Here is a 16,800-nt window from a genome sequence, read left to right as displayed (position 1 = left end):
AATGGTGCACCAGCTCACCAGGGATCCCAGTGGCAGGGGCTCCACTGGTAAAGGCAGCAGGAGGAGGCAGCAGCAGCAGGTGTCGGCTCTACCTGTGTGCACCGAGCCCAGTCAGACATCTGCCTCCTCTGCACGCTCCTCTATCGCCTCCACTGCTGTCCGGCGCCAGCCGTCGATTGCTGACAGCATTTGAACGCACTGTGCCCTACGGGCGGGATCCGATGCATGCTCCTGGCAAGGGATACTGCCCAACATCTGCTGTCCTTTAATATTGTGGACTGCAATCCTTTCCTGCAGATGTTGGAGCAGGCCCAATCCAGATGGAGTGTCCCCAGCCGGCATTTCTTTGCCAGGATCGGCGTTCCTGCCCTACACCAGCACATTGTGCAGAATGTATCCATGTCGCTGGATCACTCTGTCAGCAACAGGGTACATCCAACAATGGATGCCTGGACCAGCAGACATGGGCAGGGACTATATATAAGTTACATAGAACTGTCGTTAAACTTACCCCACAAAACAAATGCAGCTGTGCTTCATCTTTGTGGACTTGACATATAAAATCAGATCCTGTAGGTTCCAGAAAAACGTACAGTAATCCGGTCCTCTACAATGCAGATGTCTGGAGGGGAGAAAATTTCAGGGCTTCAAGGGAAAGATGCGGTAGATAGATAAATTATAGCATGATGGACAACATGTATATATCTATCTACCCCATCTCTCCCTGGAAGCCCTGCATTATTCTCCCCCTCCAGACATCTGAATTGTATAGGACAGAATACGTGACATCACCGAGGAGAGGGGAACTGATCCCGGCGGCAGAGCTGGGAACACTTCCACTCCTAAGCCGAGGCAAGCTGGTTCCTTACTGGCTTCCATGCTCTGACGGGCAGAGAACGGCTGGGTGCTGCCGATGGCTGGAGCCCGGCGTGTGTGTGGCACTGATCATGTATGGGTTGTGCGAACGTCGGTAACCATGGCTCTTCACAGACAAAAGGAGGACGACAGAGCCGCTGCTAAACCCCGCCAGTCCTGCTGCCCTCTGGCTTGGAGGAATTAGCACACGGCACAGAAGGCTGCGTTGCCGCAGTGTTCTTCTCTAGACTCAATGTGCCCGATATGGAAACTGAGAGCAGACCGGTGCGGGCAGCGTGTGGAGCTAATGTCGTACTAATTCATTGTGGGCTGTACAAACTTCAAATACAATCGATAAACAATTTTGTCAAAGGAAAATGTTGTTGCATTTTGTATGCATGGGAGCACATTCCTGCTCTAGACGAACCTGCTGCTGTCAGAGGTGTCTAAGTTTATTTTTGTTGTTGCCCAGGTCTGGTGGGGGCCTATTCCTGGGAGCACACTTCTGCTGCAAACAAAAAACCTTCTGCTGTCTGTTCCTGCTGATTTAGGCCGAGCTATGTGTAGGCCTTAGACTTGACCATTAACATGTACCTGCTGCTTTCTGTCCTGATCATGTTAAGTTATGTGTAGGCTAGTGTTGATCAAGGACCAAAGTGCTCAGGTGCTCTGGCCTAACACATCAGGATGCTCAGGTGCTCTACAGAGCACCCGAGTATAATTGAAGTCAATAGGAGAACCCGAGCATTAAACCAGGCACCCCCTGCTCTGAAGAGGGGAGGATGCCTGGTTCATAGGAAAAGGCCAGAAAATGATAGAAACACCACCTAAATGGTTTGGCAACAGCATTGGGAGGATGTCTGGATGCATCTTGGAATCCCAAGTCGCTCCTGGGAATGATGTTGTCCGAAAAGTACGCCACTTTTACAGACTGACAATAATACGCAGGAAAAATTGTGAGGAAACATTATTTTCTATATATTTACTTTCATATAATATGCAAGTGCTGCTAAAAATTACAAGCAAGAGGCACTCCGATACAACCTGTATATCACATAAAGAAGGGCCACATTCACATTGTGGTACAATTGTTCAGGTAGTGGGACAACTACACTGATAAAGCCTATGCACTAAGTGAAAGGGCTGCCAAAAATTACAAGGAACCGTCGCTCCAATACACCTTTTCTTACACATAAAGGAGGGCATCATACACAGCCTTGAAAAATGATGATTGATGGCCTGCTGGTGACCCTCAAAAACATTTGGAGCAAGGGCCTGCTGATCTGACCATCTAAAACATTATGGGCAAGGGCCTGCTGCTGCTTTGGTGACTCTAGATAACCCGGGGGCGATCACACGTCCCCATGACGACGGCAATCCATTCGGATGTCTGCCTTATAAACCTTCAATGTTATTTTCAGCCCAAACCATGTAAACCATGGGTAACAGGGGAATCATGGTTCGATTCCAGAGAGGGAGCCTGAGAAACAGCTAGGGCTACTACATCCAAGCAAGGAAGCATGGGCGCAAATTACCTATTAGGTATAATTAGGTGAGGGCCTGCAGGTGAGCCGACCCTGTAAAATATTGTAGGTGAAGGCCTGCTGGTTAACCTCAAAAACATTTGGAGCAAGGGCCTGCTGATCTGACCATCTAAAGCATTATGGGCGAGGGCCTGCTGCCACTTTGGTGACTCTATATAACCTGGGACCAATCGCACGCCCCTTGATGGCGACGATCCATTCGAATTTCTGCCCTATCAAATTTCAATGTTCTTTTCAGTCCAAAGCATGTAGACCAACGGTAACGGAATCATGGTTCGATTCCAGAGAGAGAGCCTGAGAAACGCTGCAGCTACCACATCCAAGCAAGGTAGCATGCATGCAAATTACCTATTAGGTATCATTTGGTGAGGGCCTACAGGTGAGCTGACCCTGTAAAGATTTTAGGTGAGCTTACCCTGCAAAAGATTGAGCTGTTTTGTGTGGTAACACAAAGAATGCTTCTCCTGAGTCCTGAGCAACAGGACACAAACTCTAATCTATAGACTGTGTTTGTGTGTGTGTGTGTGTGTGTGTGTGTGGTATATAGTGTGCAGCAGGGAAATGAATGTGCATGTGAGAGATATTTCTCTGCTGTCCATACATACATGCTATTGTCATAGTGCTGTGATGTCACAACAGTACTTAGTGCACCCATCAAGTAATATCTACTTAGACCTGATAAAAATGTGAAGTTGTAGGTGACATTTGCATCATAAGTGGCGATTTTCGCAATCCCAAATATTTTATAACACTCTATCTGCATATAAAGTGATTGTTCTGACATGCATGTTAAATGTAATCAAATACACTGCTGTAATGTCAGGAGGCATTGGCTTCACAGAACTCATTGCGCACGCGCCAGCTGCACAAACGGGCGCCGCACAAACATTACGTTGACGCTCAGCAGTGAATAAATTAGCAGTGGGGCGGTGCTGGGCCCTGAAGTACTGGAAGCGGCTGGGCTCCAACTGCCGGAGGGACGTCACCTTGGGCTCCTTATTGAGGTACTTTACATGTTAATAAAACCAATTTTATAGACCAAATAAAAGACACAGGGCAGTAATACTAATATATTTTAAGGTACATCATGGAGACTAATGTGGTGATGTTATTAGCTCAGTAAGTAAAATCCAGGTGACAGTGTTCTTTTAACATATTTTAAACTGCGGTTGATGATAGCTGCACATTTACATTGTATAAGCTTGTATCCCCCCGCTGACATTCGTATCGCTGTTGGATGTTTCCCAAACTTGTCAACAATCCTGGAAAAGACTGATGTTGATTGTGGATTGTAAATACCAAAGACATCCATCTTCCAATTTATGATTGTTCCCTTCTAAAAAAGACAGTTTTTTCTTTTCGTTTAAGCAAGCGTTGTTTATTTGTTGCCTTTTTGGACTATTACATGTAACAATAGAATAACGCTAAAATAACATTACTGCTAGTCAGTGCACCGAACGTACCCGCTGGAACGGTATTCCCTGCTGTACCGCTTGTTTATAGACCACTGTTTGTGTTACAGTTAACTACATTTACCAGGCTTCCCATGAGATTTGCAGATAATGAAAGCGAGATACAGGGAACGTGCAGCGTTGGGAAAAACTGAATATTTATTTTGAAAACCGGGCAGAGACAAATTAATATTGATAAAATGTTTCTTTTTCAGTTTCGGATTACTAACTATAATGTCATAATAATGTCATAGTGTAGAATTTCCTCCAATCTATGATCCAAAGTTTACTATATAAGTTATCCTTTACGTCATAACTAACAGTTGCTTAGCAATAATTATTGCAAATATTGAGATGTAAAAATTCACTCCTCGTGTTGTAATTCTTTTCTCCACTTAAAACCTGAACATTAAACTTAATGTCCAGCTCCATTCCACCCACCCTATGCAGGGATATACAGCAAGAGGTAGGATTTCTGCAGTAATTGCTTCTAGGGAAGAATAACTGTAATATGACAACTGAAAAAGCATGCCATGTAGATTCTGAGGCATATGGAGGTCTAGTACTACGTATGCTGGGGCATAATTAAAGGCTCAGGGGCCCTGGTGCAATGTTTAGCTTGGGCCCCCCTTCCCTCAGAGCTTTGTGGCCAAGAGCAGGGGGACACATAGCCTTTGTGCTGCCTGAGGCAAAAGATGAAACGACATCCCCATCCCATCCCATGCCAAATTCTTAACCTAACCCTCCCCTCCAGCCAGAGGTGTAACTTGACCAGCATGCACAAGGGTCCTCAGGCTCCTGGGCGCAGTAGTGAATGCTACCTCTGCACCCCCTATAGCTATGCCCCTGGTACTATGGCAGAAATAAGGCATGCATAGTTCCCACTTAGATCAATGAGGTTTTCATGCATGGACATGTTGGGTCCTCCAGAGCAAGAAAAGCACTATGACCTCTCCAAAGCAGTGGACCTGTATTGCACATATTGGTGATGAGTATGTGCAAGTTTTGTACATTTGGTCTAATCTTAAAGAGATTGTCCAAGTTAAATAATATATGATAAAATAGCAAACCAAGTCATACTTACCACTCTTCTCCCCTGAAGCTTCCAGCATTGCACTCTAGTCCATCAGCCAAAGGTGTCATTAGTTCAAAACATCCATGGTTTGGACCCTGGATGTTTTGTTCAGGGCCTTGAAAGTTGTGGCTGCAGACTATCTAACTGTATAGCTGATATCAGGATGGTGATAAAGTTAAATTAGCCCAGCGACACATGGGAGCAGGGGCATAACTACAATAGCGGCAGACCATGCAACTGCTATGGTGCCCAGGGCAAGAGGGGACCCAGTTGGGATCATCTCCTCTTCTACTGGGGGTGAAAACTTGGTCAGGACTCTACCCTCTAAAGAAACAACATTTAGCAAATGAGGCAGTGGAAAAAATGACCCAGGGTCATTAAGAGGGGTTTAGGCGGAAACCCTTCTGTCCTCTGTGGAGGGCCTGGATTGATCCTTGCTATAGGCCCTTACTTCTCTATGTATACCACTGCATGGGAGCTCTGACACCCTGTCCGCCACTCACTTTAATAGGTCACAGGCCACTATAGGGGATATTACAACTATGGGGAGCACTACAGTGGGTATTATAACTACTGAGGCTCTACAGGAGGCATTATAAGTATTGGAAAATTACAGGGGGCCATATAATTACTGGGGGGAAATTATTGGTTATTAATAAATACTGAAGGGATTATATTGGCTATTATAACTAGTGGGGGCTCTACAGGGGGACATTATATCTGGACACTACTGAGGGCCATTATAATTATTGATGGCACTGTATGGGCACTATATCTATTTGGGGCACTATTGAGGCATTATAAGTTCTCTGGGCTCTACAAGGAGGTATTATAATTGAAGCTCTACAGGTGTGCATTATAACTACTAGGGCACTACACTGTTGAAAGTCATTGTAATTATTGGGGGCATTATATCTACTGGGGCACTAGGGTAACGCATTATAATTACTGGGGGCATAAACTACAGGGGACATTGGGACATTATAACTACTGGGGCATAAACTACAGGAAGCCATTATAATTATTGGGGGCACTATATGGGGAAATATATTTACTGTGTTTACTAGATGGGACAATATAACTACTGGGAGCACAATAGGGTGTATTATAACTACTAGGGGCTCTACAAGGGGTTCATTATAATTATTGTGGGAACTATAAGAGGTATTATATCTACTAGAGGTGCTAGAGGGGATGTTCTAACTACTGGGAACATTATAGGGAGTATTTTAACTACTGTGGGCTCTGTGGGCACTGTGGACATTCTTACTACTGGGGGTTCTGTGGGGGCATTATTATTATTGGGAAAAATATGGAGGGAATTACTACTAACAGGGTCACTCTCGGGGGGGGGGGGGGGCATTATCATTGTAGGGTGCACTATTACTAATGAGGGAACTCTGAGAAAAAATTATTACTATTGGTAGAAGTTTTGGGAGAACTTTGGGGACTATCCATATGGCACTGTTATTTTGTAAGTATAGTATTTGGGGGCATTTGGTGAATGCGCACAGTATTGGGGGTACCAGCAAGATAAGACTGTTGGAGCAACTGGAAGAGGAGGATGGAAAAGAAGCAACCTAAGATATCTTAGGGATACACTCTTCAGAGACAAGATATAGCTAAAGTGTAAATCATCATATGGTGTCTTGGCCCATTTGAGAAGATGAGGAAAGAGAATGTCTACATCAGAGGAGACATCACTTGATGTAATAGGTAATAGTATGTTGTGCTGTATTGCCCTGTCCAAATATTATTTTAGCACTAGGGCTGGGGGGTTAGGGCCTAGACCCCAAATCTTTTAAGACTCTAGCAAAGCCACTGCTTACAGCGCTGACATCATCTTCTTGTGAAAAAACAAAGTGTAGCAGCACAACGGAAAAAAGGGTAAATACCGTTCCTTAATGTGGTGGTGTCAGCCACGTCGGGAGTCAGTCCTGAGCTCCCCCAGATATAGATACACTTGTAAAGAAAACCGCAGCACTCTCCAGCCTTGAATTTCCAGAGGTTTCTTCACCAGCAAAAATGCGACGTTTTGACCTGTGTGGTCTTTTTCAAGCAACTGACAATGTGAACAGAACCAGATACATATACCCTCTTAGACAGGTCACATGACCCAATTAAGTATGTTAATTACCCATTACATATTCAAAATATGCAGCCACCGGATATGACGCCAGGCTCCCTGCTCCCGCACTGTGCGTCTCCAGTCGGCATCATGGTAACACAGTAAACAACTCTGCTAACGCTCAATATATTATTCGGTGGCACATTCTACTTTGCTCTTTAAATAACTCAGCTAGCTACATCAACATTTCTATCTGGCATCTATTTTGGTAAGGGCAGCCAAGTCCATCGTCTACAGGGATCCAAGGGAAGCCTGGTTATAAAAGATTTTTTATTAAAAAAATAAATAAAACTAATATATATATATATATATATATATATATATACACACAGTACAGACCAAAAGTTTGCACACTCTTGGCATTCTCTTGATGAGCTTCAAGAGGTAGTCACCTGAAATGGTCTTCCAACAGTCTTGAAGGAGTTCCCAGAGATGCTTAGCACTTGTTGGCCCTTTTTCCTTCACTCTGCGGTCCAGCTCACCCCAAACCATCTTGATTGGGTTCAGGTCCAGTGACTGTGGAGGCCAGGTCATCTGGCGCAGCACCCCATCACTCTCCTTCATGGTCAAATAGCCCTTACACAGCCTGGAGGTGTGTTTGGGGTCATTGTCCTGTTGAAAAATAAATGATGGTCCAACTAAACGCAAACCGGATGGAATAGCATGCCACTGCAGAATGCTGTGGTAGCCATGCTGGTTCAGTATGCCTTCAATTTAGAATAAATCCCCAACAGTGTCACCTGCAAAGCACCTCCACACCATCACACCTCCTCCTCCATGCTTCACGGTGGGAACCAGGCATGTAGAGTCCATTCGTTCACCTTTTCTGCGTCGCACAAAGACACAGTGGTTGGAACCAAAGATCTCAAATTTGGACTCATCAGACCAAAGCACAGATTTCCACTGGTCTAATGTCCATTCATTGTGTTCTTTAGCCCAAACAAGTCTCTTCTGCTTGTTGCTTGTCCTTAGCAGTGGTTTCCTAACAGATATTCTACCATGAAGGCCTGATTCACACAGTCTCCTCTTAACAGTTGTTCTAGAGATGTGTCTGCTGCTAGAACTCTGTGTGGCATTGACCTGGTCTCTAATCTGAGCTGCTGTTAACCTGCGATTTCTGAGGCTGGTGACTCGGATGAACTTATCCTCCACAGCAGAGGTGACTCTTGGTCTTCCTTACCTGGGGCGGTCCGCATGTGAGCCAGTTTCTTTGTAGCGCTTGATGGTTTTTGTGACTGCACTTGGGGACACTTTCAAAGTTTTCCCAATTTTTCGGACCGACTGACCTTAATTTCTTAAAGTAATGATGGCCACTCGTTTTTCTTTACTTAGCTGCTTTTTTCTTGCCATAATACAAATTTTAACAGTCTATTCAGTAGGACTATCAGCTTTGTATCCACCTGACTTCTCCACAACGCAACTGATGGTCCCAACCCCATTTATAAGGCAAGAAATCCCACTTAATTAAAATCCCACTTATTAAATCTGACAGGGCACACCTGTGAAGTGAAAACCATTTCAGGTGACTACCTCTTGAAGCTCATCAAGAGAATGCCAAGAGTGTGCAAAGCAGTAATCAAAGCAAAAAATAAATAAAAAAATATGAATAGATAATAAATCATAGCCATTAGGTTGGGTACATAACAGCTCAGTAGAGTGGATCAATCTTGAACTCCCTATTGAGGCCCCTGGGTTTGAGTGTTTGCAATTCAAAAAAGCCACCTCAATTCCAGCCTCTTTAATACTTTTTCCCTATCGCCTCCTCTCCTTTGGGGAGGTACTCCATCAATCACACGAAAGCGTAATTGGGAAATATTATGGCTGAGTTTCAGAAAGTGTTCCGGTACAGGTAATTCAGTCCTTGAAACATCAATCTCTCTTTGTCCTGAGAGCAATTTCCGTATTTGGTAACAGTGCTGATTTAATCTGTTTCTGAGTTCCTGTGTTGTTTCTCCCACATAGAAAAAGTCCACAAGGACACTGTAGTACATAAATCACAAATTCTGATCTACAGGTTAAATAACTCTTAATTTGGTATCTTTAGTCTGGGGACCATTGGGTTCTATTGGGGCCTAGGGTTAGTTAGGAATCAATTGTCCTTTACAATGTGGATTCTGCAATTTATGCCTTGATTGAGTGATTGAGGTACACTGTTTTAGCCCATAGTCTAAATGGCTTTTAATAAAAGGGCTGGTTTGAATGGGACGGCTTGGTTGGGATTAGGTGGTTAACCGGGGGACGGGTAACTTAAGCACCCGACAAAGCTGGTCAGCTGTGGTTGGAATAGAGGAGGGGCGTTCCCCTTATCAAATGGAGGATACGCCTACCTCGAACTGTCAGTTGTGTGCCCGTGGAGGGTATGTCTACCCCATACGTTTAGTATGGGGAGATAGGTCATCCATTGGGACACTAGAGTGGTTCTGTGGAGGTGAGGGGGGTGGTGACCCACATTGGATCGGGTGGGCTTATAACCTATACCCGATCGGGATAGGGGACATGGTCGCTCCTCCCCCCACTAAAATGGACATATAAGCACTCTAACCATAAGGCTGAATTTAATGAAAATGGGTTTAGGTACTCTACCCTTAAATCAAGGCAATATAGCGGACTCCAAGCAGTTGTTTGGGAAAATATTATATATATATATATATATATATATTATTGTTTTTTATAAAAAAATCTTTTATAACCAGGCTTCCCTTGGATCCCTGTGGACGATGGACTTGGCTGCCCTTACCAAAATAGATGCCAGATAGAAATGTTGATGTGGCTAGCTGAGTTATTTATATAGCAAAGTAGAATGTGCTACTGAATAATATATTGAGCGTTAGCAGATTTGTTTACTGTGTTACCATGACGCCGACTGGAGACGCACAGTGCGGGAGCAGGGAGCCTGGCGTCAGCTCCGGTGGCTGCATGTGTTGGGCGCGCAGGCGCACTGTACACATGGAGACGCGGGGTTGTTTGTTGTCCAGTTTCCATGGTACCTGCAAGGTGTGCTCTACGCAGGAGTAGCGGGATAGCACCGTATCACATTGAAGATGGCACGCATGCGCCTTAGACATAGAGGAATGCCGAGCGGAACACATGTCTTCCGTTGGGCATATACTAAATGGACGGTCAACTTGGCGAAATGTACCGCCGATTCCCATCAAGCACTGCAGTAAGTTTTAATGTTTAATGCACTATGAAGAATCACGAGTAGAATAAGTTGTTTATTAGCCTCCATAATTGGATTACACAGAGAGAGGTGACACATATTTTGAATATTTAATGGTTGATTAACATACTTAATTGGGTCATGTGACCTATCTAAGAGGGCATATGTATCTGGTTCTGTTCACATTGTCAGTGGCTTGAAAAAGACCACAACAGGTCGAAATGTCGCAGTTTTGCTGGTGAATAAACCTCTGGAAATTCAAGGATGGAAAAAGCTGCGGTTTTCTTTACAAGTGTATGACATCATCTTCTTGGCCACAGCGGTGACACATCCTGCACACTGTGTAGCTAATTACTGACCTGACAACTGAAGCCAGTGATTGGCTGCAGCCATGACTTGGTGTGCACAGAATGTCACTGCTGAAGCCAGGAAAATAAATACAGATGGGAAGAACCAGAGTTCAATGCAGGAAGCAGCATTGGAGAAAATTCCTAAATAAGAGTTTGTTTTTTATTTTCTCATAATCACTGCTGCTGGGGAAGCCTTTATTTAACTTCAACAACCCCGTTAAAATTCCTTATGCCTTTTGCCGATATGCAGATTACCTTACTTTATTTTCAATCTTGTTAAGGACTCCAGTTTCTTAATTAACAAATTCAACACAATGTTGCAAAATGTTAGCAAAACCCTTGATAAACTGCCATGCAACCACGGGGGAGCAGAAAGACACATAGACATCTCAAAGGATAGGCATCTTATGACACAATATTACAGAATCATGTTTTTTTAAAATTTTTTAAAGCTGATTATTAGTGATGAGAGGCAGGGTCTTTATTCGAATTCACGACATTTTGCAAATATTTGGGCGAATATTCATCATACAGTATATTCGTGAATTCTAGAATTTGCGATTATTTTCTTGATTGCGAAAATCTGCAAATTAATATGCACGTATTGCGCACGCAATACAGGCGTGGGTCACTGCTGCTACATTTTTCAAGCTGCTAGAAGTTTCCTGAGACTGGAGAAAATGGTTGGCACGGCAGAACATTACAATAGCTTTATATGCAGATAAAGTGCTCCAATATATTCACGATTGCGAAATCGGCACCAATGATGCAAATATTTTTAGAACTCCATAAAACCACAGAAAATGGCTGCTGGGGAGGTTCTTATACAGGGAGTGCAGAATTATTAGGCAAATGAGTATTTTGACCACATCATCCTCTTTATGCATGTTGTCTTACTCCAAGCTGTATAGGCTCGAAAGCCTACTACCAATTAAGCATATTAGGTGATGTGCATCTCTGTAATGAGAAGGGGTGTGGTCTAATGACATCAACACCCTATATCAGGTGTGCATAATTATTAGGCAACTTCCTTTCCTTTGACAAAATGGGTCAAAAGAAGGACTTGATAGGCTCAGAAAAGTCAAAAATAGTGAGATATCTTGCAGAGGGATGCAGCACTCTTAAAATTGCAAAGCTTCTGAAGCGTGATCATCGAACAATCAAGCGTTTCATTCAAAATAGTCAACAGGGTCGCAAGAAGCGTGTGGAAAAACCAAGGTGCAAAATAACTGCCCATGAACTGAGAAAAGTCAAGCGTGCAGCTGCCAAGATGCCACTTGCCACCAGTTTGGCCATATTTCAGAGCTGCAACATCACTGGAGTGCTCAAAAGCACAAGGTGTGCAATACTCAGAGACATGGCCAAGGTAAGAAAGGCTGAAAGACGACCACCACTAAACAAGACACACAAGCTGAAACGTCAAGACTGGGCCAAGAAATATCTCAAGACTGATTTTTCTAAGGTTTTATGGACTGATGAAATGAGAGTGAGTCTTGATGGGCCAGATGGATGGGCCCGTGGCTGGATTGGTAAAGGGCAGAGAGCTCCAGTCTGACTCAGACACCAGCAAGGTGGAGGTGCAGTACTGGTTTGGGCTGGTAACATCAAAGATGAGCTTGTGGGGCCTTTTAGGGTTGAGCATGGAGTCAAGCTCAACTCCCAGTCCTACTGCCAGTTTCTGGAAGACACCTTCTTCAAGCAGTGGTACAGGAAGAAGTCTGCATCCTTCAAGAAAAACATGATTTTCATGCAGGACAATGCTCCATCACACGCGTCCAAGTACTCCACAGCGTGGCTGGCAAGAAAGGGTATAAAAGAAGAAAATCTAATGACATGGCCTCCTTGTTCACCTGATCTGAACCCCATTGAGAACCTGTGGTCCATCATCAAATGTGAGATTTACAAGGAGGGAAAACAGTACACCTCTCTGAACAGTGTCTGGGAGGCTGTGGTTGCTGCTGCACGCAATGTTGATGGTGAACAGATCAAAACACTGACAGAATCCATGGATGGCAGGCTTTTGAGTGTCCTTGCAAAGAAAGGTGGCTATATTGGTCACTGATTTGTTTTTGTTTTGTTTTTGAATGTCAGAAATGTATATTTATGAATGTTGAGGTGTTATATTGGTTTCACTGGTAAAAATAAATAATTGAAATGGGTATATATTTGTTTTTTGTTAAGTTGCCTAATAATTATGCACAGTAATAGTCACCTGCACACACAGATATCCCCCTAAAATAGCTAAAACTAAAAACAAACTAAAAACTACTTCCAAAAATATTCAGCTTTGATATTAATGAGTTTTTTGGGTTCATTGAGAACATGGTTGTTGTTCAATAATAAAATTAATCCTCAAAAATACAACTTGCCTAATAATTCTGCACTCCCTGTATAGTAAGGAGTAGGCAACTTTCCTATTGGTTGTTAGGGATGTTGCTAAGCTCAGAAAAAGACATTGCAGCCTTCTCATTGGCCCACAAGCAAGAAGGGAGGTTACTGATGAAAAAAAAAATAGAATATTTGAGAATACGATTATATATCACTATATTCTAAATCTTCGTGAATTATCGAAGTGGCGATATTTGTGATTAAAATTCGCTATTAGAATATTCGCGCCCAACACTACTAATTATCTCTAGATATGCTAATTACACTACTTATTATCTCTAGATATGTGGAGCCATCAGGAAAAGTATGAAAGGCTACCTGCACACTGTACAGTGATTGTCATATTTAAATTTAAAATAAATAAATAAATAAATAAATAAAAATGATAGAAAAAGAATAGAGGCAAAACAACCTCTATTCAACCTTCTCCAAATGTGGGCAGTGATTGATGGCTGTCCCAGCGATCATATAATCATCATGGACAGGTGATAAATGGTTACCAACTATACACTTCTTCCCGTGATATCACCCCTGCTTTAATACTGTCCACTGTCCCTAACGTCATGTGCTCTCTCTATCTGAAACGGAATCTTTCAAGAACTGAACTACTGGTGTTTTCTCCATCTAGTAACCTACCTAAACCTGATCTTTCCAACTCAGTTTGTGGCGCTACCATCACACCTAGGCAGCGCGCCCGCTGTCTCAGTGCTATGTATGACAGTGATGTTTACACCTTAAATTCAATCTCTGGCCCTCTCCCCTCTCATGCTGCCTGTCCCTCAAAAACATCTCTAGAATCCTCACCATTCTTACCTGGAAACAACAAGAACCCCCTACATCTCTTCCCTCATTTCTGTCTGCCATCCTACCCCTGCTCTCCATTCAGATCCACCATAATCTGAACCCCTCACTCATGCCTCCAAGACTTCTCCTGAGCTGCGCCAGTTCTCTGGAATTCCCTACCTACCTAGCCTATCGTATGCTCTGATAAAACCCTTCTCCATTCACTCCCTGTCATGGTTGGATCATTGTACAAAACAAGCACTTCTACCTTTTGTCTCACCCCCATCTCCTCATATATTGTAAGTTCTTGCGAGCAGGGCACTCATTCCTCTTTTTTTTATTGTTGACCCAATGGTGCAGCTGGCCACATGTGGCCAAGCCAATGGCTTTGTAATGTAGCAGCAAAATCATGTGATCTCGGCCTCACCTTCAGGTCTTACCCTTATAGGTTGGACATTTATGTGTCTGATGATACCAGTGAGGAAAGCAGGGCTTCTCTCCATCATAACCTCTGCACCAGATGGTGACGCCTGGGTCCTGAAGCCTGAGAGGCCCCAAAGTATCACAAAGTGAACATGACTCGTGATGCGGTAAATAAGTAGACAGATGACTTGAGAGGAATTTCCATTACTTTCATGAAATATTCTGCTTTCTTCATCTCTGTGCTACAAGATAATTACTTTTCAAGTCAAAATGTTTAAAAGAAAACATTCAAACTCCGCATCAACCATTAGAGAGTATTTATGATGATCACTGTGGGCAATTTCAGGATGATTTCAGTCTGCTGATGAGGTGACAGATGTATGCATTAAACATATACATCAGTGCACATCATCCGCAGGAGGGCTAGGCTTTCTTATTTCACAATTATTTTATGGAGGCTGCATTTACACAAGATATTACACAAAAAATATGAATACAACTAGGACAGACTAAAGGGGCTCTGATTATAGGTCTTTGGTGCAGCGAGGTGAAAAGGTAAGCACGCCATATAGAAAATGTCTGATATGTGGACATATTGGTAGTTGATCTGCATTCGAACAGTCTATGAAGCTCAGACAACAGGGGGAAAAAAAAGGACTTCAAAATATATGGGAAAATATCCTTCTGTCAAAAAAAAGAAAGTACACAATTAGCTTTAAGGCTGGGGCTACCTGGGGGCCAAAAAATCACAGCAAGGCGATGCTACGTTGCAACTAAGTAAATGGGGTTGCATTGCGACCTTCAAGTTGCCGCGACCCAACTCCATTCACTTTATTTAGTTGCTAAAGATAATAGAATCAATCAAAACTCAAGTTTGCTGAATTGGTCGACCAATTCGATTCAGATACAAATTGATTCTACCCAAATCAACAGTGCTCCAATTGACTTGAAAAATGATGTATGACACTCCGAGGTGTCCTAAGACTCATATTTATGTTTCTTTTAACATTTTTATTATTCTCTCTCTCTCAAATTTGCAGTGAAGAAGCAGTAGAAGAATGGAGGATTCTAATTCAGTACAATCAGTATAGTAACTGGAAAACGTTATTAATAATTGTCTCTGCAATGTGTTTCGGGACTGTACTAGTCCCTTTGCGAGACAACGGGAACGGTATGGTCCCGTAGCACATTGTAGAGACAATTATTAATAAAGTGTTCCAGCTGCTGATCACCAGATATTACTGATCACTGAGGTAGTCCCCCATTCTTCTACTGTTTCTTCACTGAATATTCCAGCCTAGTGTGGGGATCAGGTGGGGACCATGTGCACACCTTGTGATTCTGGTTTCATTGCAATAAAGCAGGGATGCCTAACCTGCGGCCCTACAGCTGTTGCAAAACTCCAACTTCCAGCATGCTTGGACAGCCTACAGATATTATGGCATGCTGGGAGTTGTAGTTTTACAACAGCTGGAGGGACACAGGTTGAGCCTCCCTGCTCTAAAGGTTCCTGTACCCTCAACACAAAGTATTTAGGTAAGTGGATATTTTCACTCTTCCCTAAGCGTCCTGTTTGTTGGGTGCTCTCCCGTCTTCCAGTACATGTGATCTCTCTCAAATTTACCTTAATTGAATCACCAAAAAAAGTTGAATCCAACTCATTTTCTTATCTCTAGTAGTTGCAATACACAGGCCAAAGTAACCATGCAGCCTAATTCCTGGTATTGCCACCTTCAGCAGGCATTGTCAGTAGTGGTGATGTGAACCAGGAAATTGGAGACATTTTTCACATACTGTATCTCCAAAAGGAAATCTCCCTTTATCCCTTTTTCATTTTACTGTATGACTTCAGGCTGAAAAATCACATCTTGTGTAGAGATGAACGAATCTTCCAAGATTCAGTTTGTTTCGGATTTGCAGAATTTTTTCAAAAAGTTTGGTTTGGGTCCGAATGTATTTATTCTAAACCAAAGTTGCTCCAATTACCTCTAGATTTTATGAAAAGCTCCTATCACGTTTTGTTTTACAAATGTTTTTATTTTTCACTCGCCCGTCCCCCCGGTCTGATACTGCGTCAGGTGTAACTGTATCTACTTTTATTGTTGCAGCTGCAAACTGCGGTTATTGCTTGGCTGCAACTGACTGCAATTACCTCCTGCCTGGTGGTGACAGAACACTATTGATTGCTTATATGCAGGGGCCGTTTTATAAGCTTCAAGCGAATCAAACTGAACAAATCTCCAATCTTGTGCATGACTTCAGTATGAGACAACCCATTGCCCTACAATTGCAACCTCAAATGGCAACAAATACCATAGTTGGCATTCATTAACTGTAGAAAGTTCTTTCTCATCTGAAGTCACACATGGGTTGCAGAAATGCTGTGTTTTTCCCATGATTTTCTGATGCCATGGAGGCTTATCAGTAGTCTCACGTTTCTGTTTCTGGGGAGTTGCACATTATAGTACTGGGCTGAAAACATCCCAGGTTATGAGGCTTTATGTATTATAAAATGTCATATTAAATGAATTTACACTATAAGGCCCCATGCACACGGCCGTTGTTCACAGCCGTGTGCGGGCCGTGGAACCGCGGCCTGGATCCCTCCTGAGAGCAGGAGCGCACGGCGTCACTGGTTGCTAT

This window comes from Bufo gargarizans, chromosome 3, assembly GCF_014858855.1.
Source record: "Bufo gargarizans isolate SCDJY-AF-19 chromosome 3, ASM1485885v1, whole genome shotgun sequence".
NCBI lineage: Eukaryota > Metazoa > Chordata > Amphibia > Anura > Bufonidae > Bufo > Bufo gargarizans.
The sequence above is the reverse complement of the archived record's forward strand: the minus strand, read 5'-3'. Positions refer to the sequence as shown.